Source organism: Oreochromis niloticus, linkage group LG7, assembly GCF_001858045.2.
Source record: "Oreochromis niloticus isolate F11D_XX linkage group LG7, O_niloticus_UMD_NMBU, whole genome shotgun sequence".
In the NCBI taxonomy this organism is placed as follows: domain Eukaryota; kingdom Metazoa; phylum Chordata; class Actinopteri; order Cichliformes; family Cichlidae; genus Oreochromis; species Oreochromis niloticus.
Window position 1 is genome coordinate 44,317,911 of NC_031972.2, and position 12,420 is coordinate 44,330,330.

Genomic DNA, 12,420 nt, shown 5'->3' on the forward strand with positions numbered 1-12,420 from the left:
CTCTGGGCTCATTTCTTGATTACATGAATTTAAAGTGAAGGTGCCCTGGGCATCAAAACATCATTTGAAAGGAACAGTTTGGTGAAAGCACCACAAAGAGAGAAACAGCGTTCACATGTATGAGTTGCTTCAGTGACAATGGTAAATGGACTAGTTCTTATATAGCGCCTTTCTACTCTACCTGCACACTCAAAGCGCTTTATCCAACATGCATCAGTCACCCATTCCCTCACATTCATACAGCACTTTTTTACTATCTAACATTCACACTCTGATGGATGCAGGATCAAACCACCACCCTTCTGGCTAGTATATGTCCTGCTCTACTTCCTGAGCTACAGCCACCCATGAGCATGCAGTGCAGTCACTCACGAGACAAAACAACTACTGGCATCATCCTACTTTGAATAAAGTCCTCATCAACTAGCCTTACCAAGACCCTTCCCCAGTTTACATGACTGGAAACAGAGCTGCAACTTCACTGGTAACACAAAACTGCATGTATAGAATAATCTGTCAAATCTGCAAAAAAATAATAATTTGCCACCTTCCTGGTTTATCTTCTTTTTTTTGCATATTTGTAATACATATTTCAGATCATCAAACAAATTTTAATAATAGACAAAGATGACCCGAGTAATTGCAGAATGCAGTTTTTATATGATGATTTCATTTCTTAGAGGAAAAAAATCTGTCCAGACCTACCTAAAGTAATTGTCACCTTGTTAAATCGTGAATTTACTGTGATTAACCATGTTTTTTGGAAGGCTGAATCATTTTCATTACATCTCTCAAAAACATCTTGATGATCCCACAAGACTTTTAGGAAAATGTTCTAATGTCTGATCTGACAAAAGCTGAATTTTTTGAAAGGTTTGCAACCAGTTACTTCGGCCATAAAACTAACACAGCATTTCGTAAAAAGATCACACAAACAGTCAAACATGGTGGCGTTAGTGTGATGGTCTAGGACGTGGACAACATGGATCCATGAATCCTGCTCTCTACCAAAAGACTCAGGAGGAGAATTTTTGACCTGAAGTCTTTGGGTTAGGCAGCAGGACAATGATCCAAGAAACACCAGCAAGTCCACCTCTGAATAGGTAAAAAAAAGTTTCTCATTCAGTTTTCTTACCCTTTTCTTTACCTCTCTTCCTTATAACACAATGTTTTTCTGTAGGTCGGCAGTTCACAGCCTCAGACATCTTAAGGACCCTACATAATTAGAGAGAGAACCCCAGTGTTCCCCAAGGAAGCAATTGGCAACAGTGGTAAGGAAGAAATCCCTTTTAGCAGGAAGAAACCTCCAACATGAAGGTGTAGGAATAAATAAATATATAAATAAATATATTGTGAGTAAAAAAAGGGAGGTGGAGAAGGAGCGCTCAGTGCACCATGGAAAGTCTCATCTTCCAACCTACAGAGGTCTGTGCAGCTATGATTTTTCTCCTTATAAAATGTAATATGGGCTTAGAATCCCATTGGGCAAACTCATCTGAGTGCTGACTAATGATGTACTGTTACTGACAGCTCCAGGGTAGCTACCAGATGGAGCACAATGTCACATTATTTTGCAAAAAAAGATACTGTAAATATTCATGCTGAATTCCCAACTTCAGAAATGTGTTAATGTTAATAAGTCAAAGATTCCATGTAAACAAAGAAAAAAACTAACACTTATGTTTTTATTTTCTTATGTGGTGCTTTTAGTCCCTGTCATTTAAACCAACCTTGTCAGACACAACAAACATATAATATGAACTTCAAATCTTGACGGTAAAACAGGCGATTGAAGGCATTTTTGGAGTGAAGTGGCAAGAACTCTCAAACACTCCTAAAAACTCAGTTGCCTCTTTTATTAAAGAGATGCAGAAAACACGACATCCCATCATACCCCCGCCTTCCTCTCCTCACCCCTGCTTCTCATCATTAGCGCCGGCGCTTAGCAGAAACTCCAGAGAGACACGTCTCTGTGTCTGATGCAGCGCTGAGGCAACAAGATTAAAGACCGAGCTGGGCGACAAGATAAGACCAGACAGACTGGAGCAAAGGCTTCCAAGCAAGGCTCTGTCACTCCACCTTCACTTATGCCACAGCTACACATTTAAAAGAGTCAACCGTTCACGGAGACATAAGAAGACATGGAGACATTTGTAAGGTTTTGGAAAATGCATTGAGGGTGTAAAAGAGAAATAGATGTGACTTAGAAATGAAGAAAAATTGTTTTCATGTGACTTGCCCCCCGGGCCCGTGATGTGGAGGAAGCGTTGGAACAAACAGGCAGAGTTGAGTTGTGGTCACTTAATCTATCTGACCTTGTTTGCTTCACCACCCTTTCGAATCTGTTTCTCAAGTGATCTGTGGTGTGAAAAATAACCACCTGAACTTCAAAGTCCAGGGAAAATGGAAGGACAAGAAGAAGTAGTATTAATGGAAGCATATGTTTATCACTGCTGAGGTAGTTAGATTGAAAAAAAAAAAAACCCAATCTGTATGAATTATGATGAACAAAAGGGCAATGATTGTCAGACAGAAAAAATTAATAGCTGGTGAATTAATCCTTTTTTTAAATGAAAGAATCTGTGTTATCTCCATATTTGTGCACTTTCTGGCAGGAGCAGGTAATATAGCTGCTGTCACTACATTGCTCATTTAGCATCATGACGGCCATCATCCTGGTCTCATGGCAAAATGAAATAGTCAATAAAATGCAATCTGTTTGTGTACATTTCTTTCATTGCAGTCAGCAGTATTCTGACACTGATAGATTTTGATTAGAGGAATGTTTCATGTCTGCACCGCACATGTTACAGAGACTCCTCTGAGCGGACGCCTCGCCATGGGACTCGTGGCCAAAAACAATACGACTTCAATTCCAGAAAGTAGGAATGCTGTGTAACATATAAACCAAAACAGAATGATTTGGAGATCTCACAAACCCATATTTTATCCACAATACAACAGAAAACATATTGAATGTTTAAACTGAGACATTTTAATATTTGTTGAAAAAAATATTCACTCATTTTAAATTTAATGGCTGCAACAGGCCTGAAAAAAATGGGGCAACAGAAGGCTGGAAAGGTACGTGATATTAAAAATAAACAGCTGGAGGAACATTTTGCAACTAATTAGTTTAACTGGCATTTAAAACTGGGAAGACTTTAAATATCTAATTATTACAGAACAGGATATCATCAAAAAAATCTGGAGAAGTCTCTGTGTGCAAGGGGCAAGGCTGAAAATCAATACTGAATGACTGTGATCTTTGAGGACTCAGACACGATTCTGTCATGGACATCACTGCACGGGCTCAGGAATGCTTCAAGAAATCAATGTCTGTGAATACAAAGCACTGTCATGCATATATGTGAACATTATCCAGAAACACAAATGTCTTTTCTGGGCCAAATCTCATTTTGGACTGGTGCAAAGAGGAAAACTGTTCTGTGCTCAGATGAATCAAAATTGGAAATTCTTCGATCCTGCATTACTCTGGACTAAACAGGAGAAGGACCATCTGGCTTTCTCAGTTTAAAGGCCAGTATCTCAGGTGGTATGAAGGTACATGGCACATCTGGAAAGGCATCATGTATGCTGAAAAGTCTATACAGGTTTTATACATGTTTTTCTCAGGCATATTTTACCAATACAATGCTAAACCACCTACAACATCTATTACTGCAGCATGGCTTTGTAGTTAAAAAGTCAAAGTGCTAAACTGGTCTGCCTGCAGTCCACAGCTTTTACCAAACTGAAAACATCTGGCACACCATGAAACAAAAAATAAGACAAAGAAGACCCAGGACTGACTCAGGCAAGAATGGGACAACACTGCTCTCCAAGAAATCCAGCAGCTAGTTTTCTCAGTTCCCAGACATTTACGTACTGTTGTTAAAAAAAAAAAAAAAAAAAAAGAGGGGATGCCACAGTTTAAAAAAACAAAACAACAACAACTAGCTGGTGAACAGAGAGCATTTTTCCATTCAGTAGTTCGCATACAGAACTCAAGTAGACCCACAATGAGTGATAGTGTAGTTCTGTAACTGTTGGATGTGTGATTAAGTAACTTTTTACTCCTAACAAGTTTGTTTTCCCCAGACTGTGATACTGTTGGTTTTACTTTCCTCTTTACATCTTTTACTTGAACTCTCTTTCCTCGTGTGATGGACTGAGGCTGAATGTTTTTCCCCAGAAAGGCTTCTTTCATGCTAAAAGCTTAAGGAAAAGAAAACGGGTTGACTAAAACAAATGCACCCATTCACAAAGGTTGGAGTCAATGGCCCGACTGTTTGAATAGGACGGTTAGATCAGTTATCTGGAAATATGAATGTGAAGTGACTGTGTTCAATTTCCTTTATTAATCAGGGTTTTCAAATCTACTGCGTTAACAATAACTTTGCATTTGTTTTATTTAAATGACATTTCAATGAAGCTCAGTAGCTAATTTACCGTTCATCATGCACTACTAACATACAAAACTTTCTCCTAAAAAACCCATTTGGAAACTGCTTCAAGACACTTCCCCTGAGCAGGTGCATGACACATAAGCCTATGGCACAGGCCAAGAACGCTTCAGCCTTAGCACAGGGAAATGTGTCACAGCCTCACCAGTGGTTGGAGGCCTTGGTGTGGACTACAGTCGTGTCCTTGGCGTGGATATGGCGAGAAAGTGGCACAACATCAAAAGACAAAAAGCAAATCTGTCTTTGTCCTTCACGGCTGCCAGGGATTAAAAGGTTGTCCTTTGAACAGTTGGACTTGCAAGGACTTGCACAGCAGCACTGCTTCTGTTCCCATTCCTCAACGCCAAGACTGTGAGGACGAGTCCATGCCAGTCCTGCTTTTTGACCTGGTATCCGCTCAAAGAATGAATTTCCTCCTCAGTGCACCACAATGCACCGGGAAGCAAGGGCCAGGGCGCGCGCCTGCTGTGATGTTAATTTAATGACGAGCTGCTGTTCAGATGGCAGGTCCAAACAGCTGAATAAAGCGATTGTTGTCTTTTTGCTCCATTTTGTAAAGACTGGGGGGGCCCTCCGCCTCAAGGGGTGCTCCCTCCTGTTTGGTGCCCAGAAGGGAGCAGCTCTTCTGGGCACCAAACAGTAGATCCTCTGTGAGTACACTGGAGTACAGCACTGCAAAGAAAATAAAAAGTTCCCCTCCTCTTCGCTGCTTGTTTATTGAAAGAGGCTCATTTGGATTTTTTTTCCTCTCCCCCCACAATAAGACTTTACACTAATTAGTTAATTAATCTTAAGTGAAATTCCACCAAGCCAACTGCTGAAATGTGGCATAACAAACAACATTCAGATAACCAGACAGATTTAAGCTAGCTTGCAATCTAGTTGTAAATAATTATGAGAAACAGCAACATTATAGGTTAGAGATTTGACCAACAGTACTATTTACATAGTAAGTTATTTTCATGACTTTGTTAAAGGATTAAAAGGTTGTAACCAATTCCTTTAATGAGTAATTTATAACTTTCTAACACAGTAGATATCCATTTTCACGTTATAAACAATTAACCCATCAATTGTCTCTTCAGTGTCTGATGATAATTGCAAAACAAAGTGTTAATTGGTAAAAAGTAATTACAGCTACACCACATGGGCTTCAGAGACAGTCTTCCCAAAGTTTTTAGAATTCACTGAATTTCATGCAAATCTAATTTATTGTCATGGTGACACAAAAACACAAATATCAATGGTAGTAGTGGAATATACAGAGATTAACTGACTAAAAACCATTAATTCCCGTTATTGTCAGAATTACTTATTGTGAGCAGATTAGACATGTAATCTTCCCATTTCTGGAAAACTGACAACGAGCCAGCTAAACATTAGCTGCTTAAAAACTAAAAAAAAATCACACTTTCCCCTTTGATAAACAGTTTTATTACAGTCTCACATCTTATTAGAGTTTATTCTCTTAGTGTCCGAATGCAGCAATGTTAGATCCAGTTCAAAGAAAGTTTCAGGAGCGTGGGCTAACAGCAGCTAACATCATCTTACAGCAGCTAACAGAGGCTAACAGCACTCACCAATAGAAAAGTTAAGGATATCCTCAACAATTCACCTCAGTGTCACCATTATCAGACAAAAGCAACTTTCTTTGACTCATACTGGACTCCATTTACGAAATTTTACAGCTTCCTTCAGAGTAAATAGATGTGGACCGACAGCATACTCTCGTTACAGATGAATGGCAGCTAGAGTTGTCTGTCCTATAGTAGCCACATTAGCTAGGATTATGGACTTGAATTGAGAGACATAAGAAAACAGAACTCAGTTTAATGCAATCTGCCATCTACTCACTCTATTAGTGAGATTTTCACACCACCAAGAGTTACTTTGCACTACCATAATGGAAAACTCCCTTGGAGTTAGATAGTACATTTTGCTTATACTGTCCAAAGGGAGTGTAGCCTACTGTACACTTACCCTAAGTATACTGAATTTACCTAACTACATATTGACTTGATATTTGTTGAATTTCCTGCACAAAATAACCAGCAACAAGCTTTTTAATACCCCTCTGAGTGACTTGATGACTTTAGCTTTAGCTAAAAGGGTTTTGAAGCTGTAGAACAGGGATCCTTCTTCCTCTTCTTTCTTATAGTCTCTTCACCAATGGTGTTAAGTTTCCTTAAAGGCTGGCAGACACATCTTATCAGCCTAGCACAAAATATGAATACTTAACTGTAACTTAGCATTCAACAATCATATCCAAAGAGGACCACCTGTGGCTCCATCATGCTGGCGAAATGCTAACTCTGAGGCTTAGAAAGGTTTAAAAATAACGTCATGGCAGTCATGTCCATTTTTTAATGGTCTATAGGTTTTTTTCACAACCCTAACAACCACAAAGCTTTGTCTTATGAACACTTGTACCACATCTTTAAAAGGAAAGCAGTGTCCAAAGGTAGATCTTTGTAACATCATGACTCAGCTAATTATGATACAAAACAGCCCTCAAATGATCAGAAAATACACATTTGTGCTGTTTTATTCACCCCTGGCAGATGGTGCTGACTAGCCTTCGGCTTTGGTGGTGTAAAAGGGTGTAACATTCAGCACCTTAATGCACACGTATTGGATATGAACACCGAGGGAGGATAGAAAAGGTCAAGTTCAACCAAGTGCGTGCATGCGGGTGGTTGGTTGTGGGGTATGGAGCGGGCGGAGAAGGGAGGGGAGGGGTGCTGTCACATTAAATTACCTAGTGTGCTTTTGTGCCGCTGACATCCTCAGTGACTCTCATCTTGTGATATATTTAGTCACGCTTAAGTCTCAATAAATGGCTTTCTCAGGAGGAGCCATGCATGTATTTCAGCACGAACTCGGCCTGCACAGAGAGGAGAGGACAGGAACAAAAATGATGACGCCGATAATAAAGAAAACCATTTATATTTCTGCCACTTGACTAACAGTCTCGCCCAGAGGCGAGGACAAGATTGCACCGGTGCTGTGGTCTGTGGTAAATAATAAATTGCCTTCAATTTTTGGCTTTGTTTCCAAACTTTCTTGCAGGCATTTGTTTTACCAGGAAACGGTCGTAGAAGCTTTCTGAACTGTTTCGCATTTGGTTGCGTTCACAGTGTCTGTGTCACTTTGATGTTAGAGTAATTTGCATGGAAGCTTGTACCAATTTTGGCAAATCTTTCTTAAAGTTGCATTCAAGAACACTCAGATGATTGAGAGCTACTGCGAAGCAGGACTTTTTTTCCTGTCTAGATCCAGTTTATTTCACAGCTTGCTTGTCACAGCACTAATGTTTATTATTTATCTCTATGGTTTGACAGGATGATTTTTTTGTAGCAGACACTTGAATTGAGTACTACCCAAAAGAGTAATGTAAATAAATGTAGCATTTCGTGGAGCACTGTCAGGATTGAACTTCTATTTTGTTTATTCTGATGCAAGCTTACTGAGTTTGATCCTCCAAAACTGTGACTGAACAGCAAATATAAAAAAAAAAGTGCAAACCAAAGTGTTCCCCTGATTATTTTGGGCAGAGCATCAGTAATACAGCTGTTCCATGGAATCCTGGCAACAGTCACAAGATTTAATGTTTTAATAGGATTCAAAACACATGTCCCATTGGAAATGTTTTTGAGATTCTTCTTGTGAGCGACAGACGATGCTGACAGTCATTAGAAAACTTATTCTGTCATAACGCCACCCTTCCGGTTGTACATCATCAACAATAAAACTAAAATTTCTTACATTGAATGCAAGTGCAGTTCACTTCCAAAGAAAAAGATTCAAGTAGATTCCTGCAGTGAATTAGTCCGGTACCACACACAGTCAAGTACTGGGTGGTACCTCGGGAGCTAAAAATGCAGAGGTGCTGAAAACTGCAGTTCCTCTGGTGGCCACTGGTGGCTTCTTGGTTTCATCGAATAGTTTCCATCACGGTGCTTTAGTTTGGTTAAAGTCCGCCCTTTTATTAGTCTGTTACTTTGGCTTATTTAGCAGATCCGTGTCTGCCTTGGACTCAAACTGTTTCGTTGTAGCTTGCTAACCAAGGTTGACAGCCATAGATTGTAAAACTGAAAGATGTAGGTACCATGATGTCACTCACTGTTTTGTGAAGCCTCATGATGAGTGTTTTTGCTGTGGCCATCTTGATGTTCTGTGCGACACGTGCTCATTGGCTAACGCCCTGTCAGTCACAAGGCGTTAGATGGTGAGCACAGCCTGGATTATCCAAATTTTTAAAACTTAGAATGATCAAAATTTATGAAACAGACTTAATGTTTTGTTGAATATAAAGACAAACGAGTGAGCCCATTAATCTGATCAGGAAAGAACTTTAAAGCGTGACGGCCATTTTTTTTTAGGATGCAGGATTTTGTAACTACAGGTCCTGCCTTTTGGTGGCTATAACAAAAATACAGTGACCTTCTTGGCATCAGCACCTTTTCTAGAAAAAAAAGTTAAAACAGCTTGTTGGGATTTTGTTTTACTACTCTACGTCGCTGGAGCTGAGCACATTAAACCGTCTGTTCAGCACAGGAGCTCTCAGCGGTTATGCAAGAGTGACGGACTCGGCTAATCTTTTTATGGAGGAGAGAGGAGCCTGCAGGGTAGAGCTTTCTCATCATTGAGACAAATCAGCCTATTAAGCAGATGTCTCAGCTGTGCATCCCCCGCCATACACAAAAATCCTCTTGCATACACAACAGCCTCTGGAAGCGGCGGGTAGAAATCACCCGCAAAGTCACACAGACAGATGGTCCGTGTGAAAAAAGTGATGAGTGCTTTGTGTTATTAATAGCAGCTCTGATTCGTGCTTCTTATTCTTTGAATCTGCCAAGGCCTCAAACCTTATAACTCAATCCCAAAATACTTCACCTATCACAAAAAGGTTTGGATAATCTATCCTTATGCAGCAATGCCACAGGTCTTGTACACACACAGGGGAAACTGTCATCATGGAGACTGCACGTCATGGCCGCCGAGACTCTGTGCTCCACTAAAAAGTTCCCTCTCTCTGAAAGAGAGTAAAAAAAAAAAAAATGCATTTTTAGACAATTTGAAAGCCTTTCCACATACAAAAGAGACAGGCAGAAACTTATGTGGTCACTCTGAGCGAGTTAATTGCTCTGCATTGTGAGCGCCAAGGCTGCCAAGCACGGAGCACAATACAATCTCTGTGGCTGTGATAATAGGTTTGCTCTCCAAGTCAGAAGTTGTGGAAGTGCTCATATTAGAGAGCTGTTGAAAGTTCAGGAGTGTAGCACTACATGGAAGTAATCACGCAGAAGAGCTTGGGTGGGGAGGGGTCCATTCCCCCCTCAGCTGGTGCTGCCTTTGAGGATCTCATTGTTAGCGCTGCTAGTGGGCGGCATGGAGGGCTCTGTTGGCATGTGTCGGCCTCACTCCTTGTCAGGGCCTCAACGCTATGGCAGCAAAGTGGCTGAAAGCTGAGTGTGTTTGTGTGTGTGAGTCTGAGTGGAAATGTTGTGAAAGGATCTGAAAGGGTTAGGGTACATTAAGTTGGGGGAGAGGCTTTGGGGCATTTTCAGTCATTTCTGTACAGTATGTGGGACCACCCACAGAGGCCTTTTCACCTAGAAGAACTCAGTGACCCGTACCTGAACTCGTCCTGGGTCCTTTTGTTTCTACTGTTTTTTGCCGGCTGTAAAGACAAGTCCTGCCTGCTAAACTTCAGCACCCTTCAGGGGTGAGACCAATGCAAGTTCTGGGTACTTTCATTGCTTGCGATTTTCCAAAAGGATGTGTCATCATATTTACATATTAGCAGCCTCTCTGTGGTTGTGTGAAAATAAGCCAATCACATGGCAGCATGTAAGAGATGTTCAAGACAGCACCAGAATGGGGAAGAAAGGAGATTTAAGCTACTTGTTAGTGCCAGGCGAGCTACTCTAAATATTCCAGAAGCTGCTGATCTCCTGGGATTTTCCCACACAACCAGCTTTAGAGTTCACAGAGAAGGGTTTGAAAAAGAGCAAATGTCCAGTGAGCAGAAGTTCTGTGGGCAAAAATGCCAGGCTGATGCCAGATGTCAGAGGAAAATGGCCAGACTCAGCTAACTACTCATCACAATCAAGGTATGCATGTGAGCAGGTGCTAGTGAAGCACATCGAGCTGATCAGACAACCCATATGCCATAAAGGTAATGCAAGGCCAGGGTTTGAAGATGTGGAACAGCATCTCTGAGCGCCTCTCAAATGGGCCGCAGTGCCATAAAGTCACACCAGGCACAAAAGGGGTCAAACTTACTACCAGCAAGGAGTAACTAATGAAGTGACCAGTGTATACCTTTGCTGCACTCCCTCTAATCTATCATATGAGCTAACACCAATTTGGACGTCCATGCAGGAGCAGCAAATATTTTTTATCCAGTCAGTGGATTTGTATTTAAATCGACTGATCTTAACATGTTGCATTTTAGGGTCTAACAGTTTGAAGAATACAAAAAAGAGACAGAGTTCATTGGATACCTGGCAGCATTGTGTAAAATGAATTCTGCCTGGTGACAATAATAAATAAAATAAAAGAAAAGAAAAATGGACATTTGATGTCCATAACAAAGAAAAGCCAGAAATAGAATTTGAGAATCGATTTAACGAAGTATTCCTGTTGCTATTTTCTGCTTCTTGAATTCCTGCTCCTCTCAATTTAATGGTAACCTGAATGTTTGGCTTTTTATATTTCAATCACTTAGGATATTGTGTAATATGGGTTTCCAAACACCTGAGTACACCAGTATGAATCTTGTCAAATACAGACATCAATCTTGTGTGAGTTTAACCTAAAATGTCTTTTCTCAGTAAAAGTGAGACTCAAAGTCTAACACCTACTTCCTACTACATCCGTCCTGTAAATTAACACAACACAGATAAATCAAAAGACAGAAAACTTGACTTCATCTGTGAGGCTGCATAATAATTGTCCTTATAAACTCAACACAAGTGACCCCGGGATGCTGGTGGACAGTGTGAGGTCTCCCTCTGCAGGATTTTAGGAGAACTGACAGTTTCACGACAGAATTCTTAAACTATCCCCTTGTGCTAATACATCCTTAGAAAGACATCCTTATCTTGGCAGATGCAATTTAAAAACTGCTTTCTTGCTCACTGTATGAAAGCACGCTGAAAGTCTGTGGAGACCTTCAGCCCTATTAACATATCATTTTCCCAGGACTTCCCAGAAGAGCACGGCAGATTCAATTAGCTACACAGTGCGACCTGGATGGGATAATAGAATGGTAAATTAGCCAATTTAAAAATTATTTAATTATTTAAGTTAATTTGTTGGCTAAAATCTACAACTGCCTATTATGAGACAGTGAACTTCTTAGCTGCTGGATCTTTGAAAGAATCAGAGCAAGCCTCCCACCTGATCCACTCAGAAGTACATTACAAATGAGCTGAACCCATCTTTAGTTTAAGGAAGCCAATTTTTCCTTTTTTCTTCATAGCATCAATTTTAACATTTTAAGTGCTCACTGTACAACCTGCCACATTTAATACATGTAGTTTTTCCAGCATTTTTTAACCCTCAGAACTTTTGTACAGGAGACAGCCACATGAGTGTTGACACAATTTAAAACCAAAACCTTGCTCTCAAAACAAAACATTTCTTTAGCCAAATTTAAGCTTAAAAAAAAAAGCAGCAAAATTGCTGAAATTTTAAGGTCACTGAGTAACAGAAACGAGCACTGCTACTCTGGGTGCTTGATCGGTTTCCTGATAATTCAGTGGAGAAAACTTTAAAATGTGCATTGTGTGTAAATGTTAATACCATGTAAGATAGGTGCCCTGTGAGAAAAAGTCACAGCATTCGAAAGGTCGAACTTCTCAACCTAACTTCCATATCAGGCTCATCACATGCAGGTCAGGTTTTAACACTTGAATTTAGCTTTTTGCTTAATGGAGAAACAACT